This window comes from Lactuca sativa, chromosome 5, assembly GCF_002870075.4.
Source record: "Lactuca sativa cultivar Salinas chromosome 5, Lsat_Salinas_v11, whole genome shotgun sequence".
Taxonomy (NCBI): domain Eukaryota; kingdom Viridiplantae; phylum Streptophyta; class Magnoliopsida; order Asterales; family Asteraceae; genus Lactuca; species Lactuca sativa.
The window spans coordinates 351,434,405-351,443,796 of NC_056627.2; the positions used below are offsets into that span (position 1 = coordinate 351,434,405).

Sequence of the window (9,392 nt, forward strand, 5' to 3'; positions counted from 1 at the left end):
ACTCATCTCTCGCAGCCTACTCTTATGGCATGAATTGATTGGTCCATTTGTGTCATCCTTCGATCCAAATTATTCAGCATGGCCATTACAGCTGCTATTTCTTCACTTTGGGCCCCTCCACCGCCTTTAATTCCATCTTCCCTAGGGTTGTGGTATTCGCGAGAGTGCTTCGCGAATTCTTCAATCAGCTCCTTGACCTCCCTTGGATTTTTCTTTGTCAAAGGTCCTTGAGAGTCAAGGAGTTGTCTAGTCATAACGTTAACCCCATCATAGAAAATCGACATCTCTTATTGCACATTTAGATCATGTTGAGGGTAATTTCTGAGCAAGCCCTTGTCCGCTCCCATGCTTCGTATAATGACTCCCCCGGTTGTTGCTCAAAGTTGGCTATTGCCTTCTTGAGTTTAGCTATCTTGGATGGTGGGCAAAACTGATCCAGAAATTGCTCACGCATTTGAGCCCAAGTGGTAATTGTACCCAGTGGAAGTGATTTCAACCACTCCTTAGCAACTCCTTTGAAAGTGATGGGAAGCATCCTAAGCAAGACGGTGTTTCTGTTGACATTTGGGACATTGAAGTAATCCGCAATGTCGTTGACTTCATCTAGATGCTTAAAAGCATCCTCATGATCTTTCCCAAAGAATGGGATATCCTTCAGTGTAGTCAAGATGTGCCCCTTCAACTCGAATGTGGCAGTGGCAGGTATTGTGGGTTGGACTAAACCGGGACCCACATCTTCTCGGATCCGCTTCTTGTAAGCTCCCATGGACATCTCTTCAATTTCTGCCATCTCGTTCCTTGGCTCGTTCTCGGGTTCGCTCGTATCTTTTTCAAATTCGGGCTCGGTATCGTATTCGGATTTGGTTTGGACGGGTATTTGATCTAAGTGCTCAAAATTGCTCTTGTGCTCTGAGGATGAACTTGACTCTCCTGTCTTCTTTCCCGACTTCCTTGAAAAAGCTAACTTGAATTCTTGTAAGGGCGTCTTTTTCTTGTGAATTGCATACTCGGGATTTTCAAGTGGTGGCACCAAGGGTGTGTTTGAGCCTCTGGTCATGAACTCCTATAGATAAACTAAATAAACAAGGTAAAACTGAACTAAAATAGAAAAACTAACTAACAACTAAAAAATCTCGAGTTCTAGGTGTCCACGTCGTGCCACGTATCTGGCCACGTCGTGGACTCTGTGACTAAAATAAAAATTAAACTCTGCTGAAAAATTAACTTTTTGTGGGTTTTACTCCACAAGAAGGATCGATTAATTTAATGCAAATAAATAAGCTAATAAACTAAGTCGTTCCCCGGCAGCGGCACCAAAAACTTGATGTGCACAAAAGTACCCACTAATTTTAATATTTATAACCTAACAAACTTAAACTAACTATGCACTTATAGGCAGTGTACCTAGTCGGATTACAGTATAGCTTGGGTAAGTCGGGTGTCGATCACAGGGAACGGTGTTACTAATTAATTTACTTACTATTAAATTAACCTAAATTTTAACAAGTTTAAAAGGGTTTTTATCTGATTTTACAAGATCAGACGAACTTAACTCAAATTCAATAAAAATACACTCTTGTGTAGTTTGAATCCACTTCTTCCTTATGGTTAGCTAATGATTATGAATTATCGAGTTGGTTTTAATTGTATTAGTAATTTAGTTCTAACTTTACCAATAATTAACTAATTCATGTCAAACTATGTATGTTCATACACAATTAAACACAGAACTAATTATGAATATAAATATGCTATGTAAGATTTATTATATAAACGCATTTATAGTCACAATCCACGTTCTCTAGCACAGCTAAGTTTATTTATTCTAATGACTAACTAAGATTGGTCAATCCTAGCTCTAATAATTCAATGTTCACTAAATCATTAGGTAGCAAGTTCATGCAGTTAATGGTCACTAAGCTATACAGAACATGTAATCAAGTAATTAGAGAAAAAAACATAAGCATGCTAGGTGAATACAAATCAAACACTAGCAATTTACCAACTGAATAAATCCATAAAAATTAAGCTATTCATAAGTTGGAAGCTTCATCTAGCTAAATAAGAGTAGCTAGATTCAGCTGCTCATAATAACAACTAACATACTAACACAAATCAAAGTGTAATAAAACATGTTCTAGTTAACAAATAATTAAACTAAATTGTGGACCTTCACTCTTTTGGTCTTGAAAACCTTTTTCCAGAATCTTTCTTCTACTCAAAATCGTCTTCTAGAACTCCTTTCTTCAGCCAAAAAGGTCCCTCTTCGTAATGATCAAGAATGCTTAAATATCCTCCAAAATCTCGCGCCACGTCGTTGCTATCCAGGCCACGTCGTGGGTTCCAAGTTATCCTTATCGGGCAAGAATTCCTCCATAACGCGATCTTTATCTTCTAGAATTCTCATGCCACGTCGTGGCTAGCCCGGCCACGTCGTGGGTTTAGTAATTTTCGTGGATTTATTCATCTCTTGTGTTCCAAGTCTCCCATATTCTACATATTGTCACTTTTGGTCCCTTTCTTCGAAAATACTTTTAATTGACTGAAAATAACAATTTAAAGTCATAAGTACCATTATTCTAAACATATTATCAACTTATTAATAAAAATGTACTTAAATATTGCCAAAAAATAGGTATAATATGGCAATATCAGTCAGCTTAGAAGGGAGGAGTCAGCAGGCGAGACACGCGGCAACAGCTGGGTGAGGGTGCCCAGGTGGCTTGCACATGGTCTGCGCATGTGAGGGGCTCGGTGTCGCCTCCTAATTGGACCGCGGTCTAGTCCGAGACTTCGGACGTGGCACCTCCTATGAGACTCGGACACGTGATAAGGGACACGCATCGGACTCCTAGTGGACCACTTCGGATAGCTCTTCGGTTTGGATGACTCAGCAAGACACGCGTCGGATGCGAGGTGAGGACACGTGGCCGAAGTCCACGTATGCGAGATTTCTCGGTTTTGGGGATTTTTCTCGATTTTTGCGCCAAAACTTCTAAAATCCATAACTTTCGCATACGAGCTCCGTTATTGACGTTCTTTATATGCACGCGTAGGTAAAATTACGCTCTACAACTTTCATTTAGACTTCTTCGGCTAATTTTGACTTTAGTTTTTATATTATTATTTTTAACATACCGGGACAGGAAATCCGTTAAAAATTCATAACTTCTTCATCCGACGTCCGTTTTCGTCAGACTTTTTACCATTGTACAGCTGATGACGAGACCTTCGATTCTCGTTTAGGTTGTGTCGGCTAAAAATCACTCGATCTAAAATTCAAGTTTTTAGCTGTCTACTGCTAAGCTGAAACATCGAAAAATCATAGCTTCCTCATACGAAGTCAGATTTGGGCGTTCTTTTTATACATACTCTCGGTTTAACGAGCACTACGAATTTTGTTTAGATCACTAAGGCTAAAAAGTAGTTTATCAAAAACTCACTTTTTACGACACTCAACACCGTGCCGGTTTTCTCGTGAAACTTCGACAGGTCATAACTTCTTCGTTATAACTCGGATTTTGGTATTCTTTATATATCCGTAATCCTTTTCATGACCACTACAACTTTCTTAATAGATATCGACTTTATCTAATATTTATTTTTGACATTCATTTTTATTCTTAATTAAATAAGCACTAATAATTAAGCATAAAACACATAATTCACATAATTCCTTTTCATTTCTTCAAAATGAGTTACAAAGGTTAATCAAGACTATATCATCAGTATTAATGCCTAGCCTAGAAATATGGGAATTACAACTTCATTGATTTAAAGCTGTTGAATTCAATGGTCTCTCCATCAAATTCCATGGTGATCTTCCATTTATGGACATTAATTATCATGTGAGCGGTATTCAGGAAAGGTCTTCCAAGGAGAATCATAGATGATTTGGAAGGTGTCTTGTCTTCAAAATCAATAACATAGAAATTGGCGAGAAAAACAAGTTGATTTACTTGTACTAACACATCTTCCAGCACTCCTCTTGGAAACACGCTTGACTTATCCAATTGGATGATTACTCTGATTTCTTCCATGGATCCAACATTAAGAGTGTGAAAGACCGAATATGGCATCAAACCGATCCAGGCCCCAACGTCTAACATGGCACCTTCAACATGCAAATAGCCAATAGTGCAAGGGATATCAAACACTCCCAGGTCCTTACATTTTGGAGGTAATTTCATTTGGATAACCACATAAACGTTTGCATTGACTTGAATCTTTTCATTCGTCTTGAATTTCCTCTTGTTGGTGCACAAATCCTTGAGAAACTTTGCATAACTTGGGATGTGCTTAATGGCATCCAATAATGGAATATTGATTTTTTAAGGTCACACCTTATGATCTGATGAGTCAATCACTACATGTTGACTACCAGTGCCAATGCCAGCTCCATAATGATCAGCGTCACTGTGATCTATATGATCACGGTGATCATATTTATATTAAGCAGTTATATGTTGTATATATATGATAAATATCTGATCTTTAATCTTAGTGATTAGGATCAGAACTTTATGTATATTAGTATACATCTCTTAATTAGTCGGTTATTCGTTATTGTAATTGTATATAGTCAACATTAGGGTGAAACCCTAATAGAGCTTGGTGTCGTATTTGTGACCTCGTTCTCTTTGTGAGAACCTTTTTTCTTAGTGAAAGTATCTTTGTGATCTTCTTTTTCTTTGTTCTTTGTTCTTTGTTCTTTGTTTATTACTTATTTTTCATACTTGAGTGTATCCGATTGATATAAACCTATAATTTGTATCAGAGCAGGTTTTCTGATACGTTCAAGATTCAGAAGATCAAGCTTTCAGTAACTCGAAAACCATATGATGAAGAAGAAGAAGAAAGGAGTTCATACATCTGAAGCTAATATCTCTTTATCCGATTACAATTTTTCAAAAGTGAGGATGTAGTTGTCAAATGTCTCAAGAAATACATTGCTTCAAGAAATACTTCTCAGCGTGAACTCATAATAACCAAATCAATGGTTTCTCATTTCAACAACTTTCATCTAAGGGTGATAGGATTTCATTCCGGGTCAGATGGAGAGTGTGTAGCCAACCACCAAAAAGTAATTTAGAAAAACCGACATAAATAGGTTGTATGGTCTTAATTCCAAAATAAAAGTGAAAGTTGTTATGTCATGGGTTTCTTTTACAATCTTTAAATCTAAAGAGGAAAAAACTATAGGGTTTTATACAAACAATCTTTTGTGTGCATGCAACCCTAGATACAGATCTATGTTTTCACTATTAGTTACACAAAATTATGAACACAAGAAGAACCCTAGCATGCTCCTAGTTATTTTGAAAATCATAAAGTAGAAGGGATTACATATCTCTTGTTGTTATGTGGTAATAACAACTTAAATTTTCAATCTTCTTGTCTTTGAAAGCAAGTACCACAAGTGTAGTACCTCTAATGGCTCGCAAACACCAAGAGCAAATGGAGAGGCAGAAAATTGGCTCTAGGAATTTCTAGGATCAAGTGGCCAATTTTCCTAAGCCAAGGGGTCCTTATATAGGTGTAGGGATTAGGGTTTCATTCCTTATCCTTATCTGGTTGCTTACCCACCAAGCAGCCCATAAGATAAGTCCACAAGCCTTATCATGGACGAATTCTAGGGCCTTATCCCATTGAATTCGTCCACCCTATCCCATAGGGCATCCATTGCCCTACTTTGCAACTATCACATAATTACAATTCAGCCCCCTAGTTTAGTTAACTTCTTCTAATCACAAAAATAATTCTTAATTAATTCTTGACCAATGTCAAATAAATAAATATGATTTCTCTTTTAATATATTATTCTTATAATATATTAATAAACCATAATAACCGCTTTCTCTATCATTTCTCCAGTTAAGTTGCTTTGGTGAAGGCAACCCAAAAGGACCATGCACAACCGGGTCAAGTACTTACCAAATATGGTGACGGGCTTAGACACTAATCCAACAAAAACAACTCAAAAACAAATGGATGTGATTAGCATTTCGGTCATTAAGAATTTCAGAAGAAAAGGTTAAGTCAAAGAGAAAGAGATAAAAAAGAGAGACTTTTAGAAGAAGCATGGTCTACATTGTTTATGAAGGCTAATAGGAGGTTCATGGCTACTCCTTTGTAGTTGTAAAAGAACGAAATATAAAATAGTTATCTTCAACTTCATGTGGGTATGATTTTGGTAAAGAGAAGCTACAGTGGTTGTTCGGTCTTTTTTTCGAAAATGTTATGATGACAAGACATATCGTATGACAAAAAATGGTCATAAGCTACAGATCTAATAAAGCTTTTTGTCAATGTTTCTTTCACATGTTGTTTTCGTCGGTTATTTAAGTGGGCTCTCAAGACATCAAAGGACAACAAGAGAGGTGGTGTCTTTTTTTCAGCCAAAGTCAAACATTATAAGTCTACTATGTATGAGAACTTATGATGTTGTTGCTAATAAAAAAAGGTTAAGTTCAACCGATTTTTCCCATTGTTTGAATTAAAGTTTTGAGTGAGAGAAAAGGTGCAAGAAGATGTCTTATTTTGGTTATATGACCGAAACATGAGTAAGAAGAAAGAAATACAAGAAACTCAAAAGAATATTTCAAACAAATCTAAAGAAATAAATGGCAATGATTGAGTTTTTAATGCATTAGAGGTTTCTTGTGTGTGGATCATTCATAAAAGACAATTCAAAAGAAGTTTTTTTAAGAACTCAATACTCATATTTAAGATGCAAGGTGGTGGTTGAGAGTAATAGTGTAAGGAAGAAAATGAAAGTAGTATTGTCTTGTGTTACACCCCAAAACCGAAACGGCGGAAACGTTCTGGGGCGGAGGACGTCATGTACAGTATCACAACACAGAAATATAGTAAACAAGCAAACAACATCATCCATTGCATTAATAATGTATTTTAATACAAGCGTGTTCTATACAATTTATAAGACACCAAAATATGAATCAAAGTAAAAGATGAGTCTTGGAAGTGCTCTATCTTCTCAAAAGCTGGTCTTTGTACCTATCTACTGATGGCCTAAGAATACAAGTTATTTTGAAATAGTTTATTAGCTTTAAGTAGGTGAGTTTATAAGTATCTTAGTGTCATTGTTGGCATGAAAATGTTTGTAAGTGTTTGAGTATATAAGTTTGTAAAAAATGTTTGTAGTAATGGTTTGTAACTCCTAGAAAATCCTATATTTTCTATTAAAAGTAGCCTTCTACCAAGGCATCAAGTGCTGCATGTTTGTTTATTGTAAAAGTGAGTATTTCTCCCAAATGTGACTATCATTTAATAAAATATAGTTCTTACATTACTGTTTATGTGAGAAGATCACAAAGTAGATGTAATGGGAAAATAATGAAGTACTATAGTATTATGATATAGTAACTACTGTTGTACTAATTACCTTAAACCAATTGTTAATTAAGGTATAATGTGATATAATTGTAACCGTACTAATTGACTAAGGAAATCACGACGTTGTAATACGTCAAACAGTAATGACATTTGTCACCCGAAGATCTGCAGATCCCACTGTAGCTAGTAGTAAGGTGTAGGATTGTCAATACAGTATAGATCTATACACAAATTCATGCTCTCCCTCCAAGAGATTTTAGATACAAATCGAGCCATGGCAGGTGATGCCATGCCCTGAAACAGTGGTTCACATTTATGTCATAGTATGTATGAATTGTATGTACTAGTGTAGTGTATGTCCTCCATGATTCTCATCATAGTATGTTCTTTAGTATAGTATTTAGTGTGTATGAATAGTATGTACTAGTGTATGCTCTCTCTTTCTAGTGTGTAGTATGTTCTCTCTGACTCTCATTATAGTATGTTCAGTTGTATAGTGTAGTGTATGTATTGTTTACAGAATGTATTGAATCATGTATGAACTGACTCTTTGTATGTTTCATAGTACTAGAAATAGTAAGTAGTATAATTCTAAACTATACCTATTATAGTTTACTAGTAATGTTGTATAAATGACTTAGTAAGTATATACACCTTTGCTACCCAAAGTGTTAGAACTGAAGTAAAAGCTTTATATATACACATATATACATGATATATAACTAAGGATCAAACAACAGGGTATGCTAAATCCACAACCAAACAAGGAACAAGAATTAAAGTGAGTTATCGGTCCTAAGTCCTTCAAACCTTACTTATATAACTATATATGCATTAGACATGATTTGGCAATATATAAGTTTAAATATTTGAAAGTAAAGATTTTGTAACTAAGACTAAGTTTTATAAATCGTTTATCATGTAAAAAGTGTTTTATAATCATTTTGAAGTAGTTTTGTTGACAAAGCAGTTAAAAGTATAGTAAATCCATTTGTTTGCATGCTATAAATCACATGTGATTGATATTATAACTAGTTTGATTCAACTTGTATCCCCCCCCATAAAAGCATTTAAAACATTTAAAAGGTTGATTAAGGGGTATGGACTCACCTGTAGTGAGTGGTTTGGATGGAAGTGTTGGACAAGGTGCTAGGTGTCAAGTGAAGACTTGAACACACACAATGATCCTATTTAACATATAAAGGCATATATATGTATCTAATTAGTGATTATAACACCAATTAAGCAAGTATAAACATCCTAAAACGTGGAAAACACTTTGGTTTAAGTGTTAGAGGGTCATAGGGTTGCATCAAAGGGGTGTAAGGCCTTGCTTTAGATTTTACGACCCAAGGACCAACTCCCATGGAGTTTACGACCTAGGGTTTACTACCCTAGTGGGTTTACGGTCGTAAACCCATGGTAACTCCTACCATTTTGTAGTTTAAGGTACTTAGCTCATGTATGAATGGTTCTAGTCCAATATCCTAGCCCTAGGAAGCAATGGTGGCACATATGCACCACCTTATGGTGTTTACGGCCCAAGGAGATTGCCTTGGCCGTAAACCCATGTGTTCTTGGGCATCCTTGGTGTTTTTCAATGGTTTAACAAGTAATCTAAGCATATAACTAGTTAAGAGGATTGTGCTTACTTATAGGAAGCTTGTAAGAGTGTTTAAGGTCCAAGAACACTAGTGTGTGTTCTTGGTGTTCTTGGTGAAATGAAGAACACTTGAAGATCTATGAAAAAGAGAAGATCTCATGGATGAAATTATGTATAACTACTAGATGAAGTTTCGCATCAACAAATCAAGAGAACAAACACTTACATTTTTGGAAGATTTGGAAGAAGATCTTATGATACTTGAGAGAGAATGTGGGTGTTCTTGAGCTTGGAAGTGAGAAATGAGGAAGGAAAGGAGTAAACTCATGCTTTAAGCATGAATTCACAGCCAAAGGGGAGTTCACGGCCCAAACTCCTAATGTTTGGCCATGAACACCTCATTAAGGTGTTAATTGTTTTATTTGTTACACAA

At 35.9% G+C, this 9,392-nt stretch overlaps 1 non-coding gene across 1 annotated transcript; it reads left to right on the top strand.

Moving 5' to 3' along the window:
- The first annotated feature begins 300 nt into the window (after positions 1-300).
- Positions 301-406, top strand: LOC111891597 (small nucleolar RNA R71). Its single transcript, XR_002850256.1, has one exon. It is a non-coding gene; the product is annotated as a small nucleolar RNA R71 (small nucleolar RNA).
- Positions 407-9,392: the final 8,986 nt, after the last annotated feature.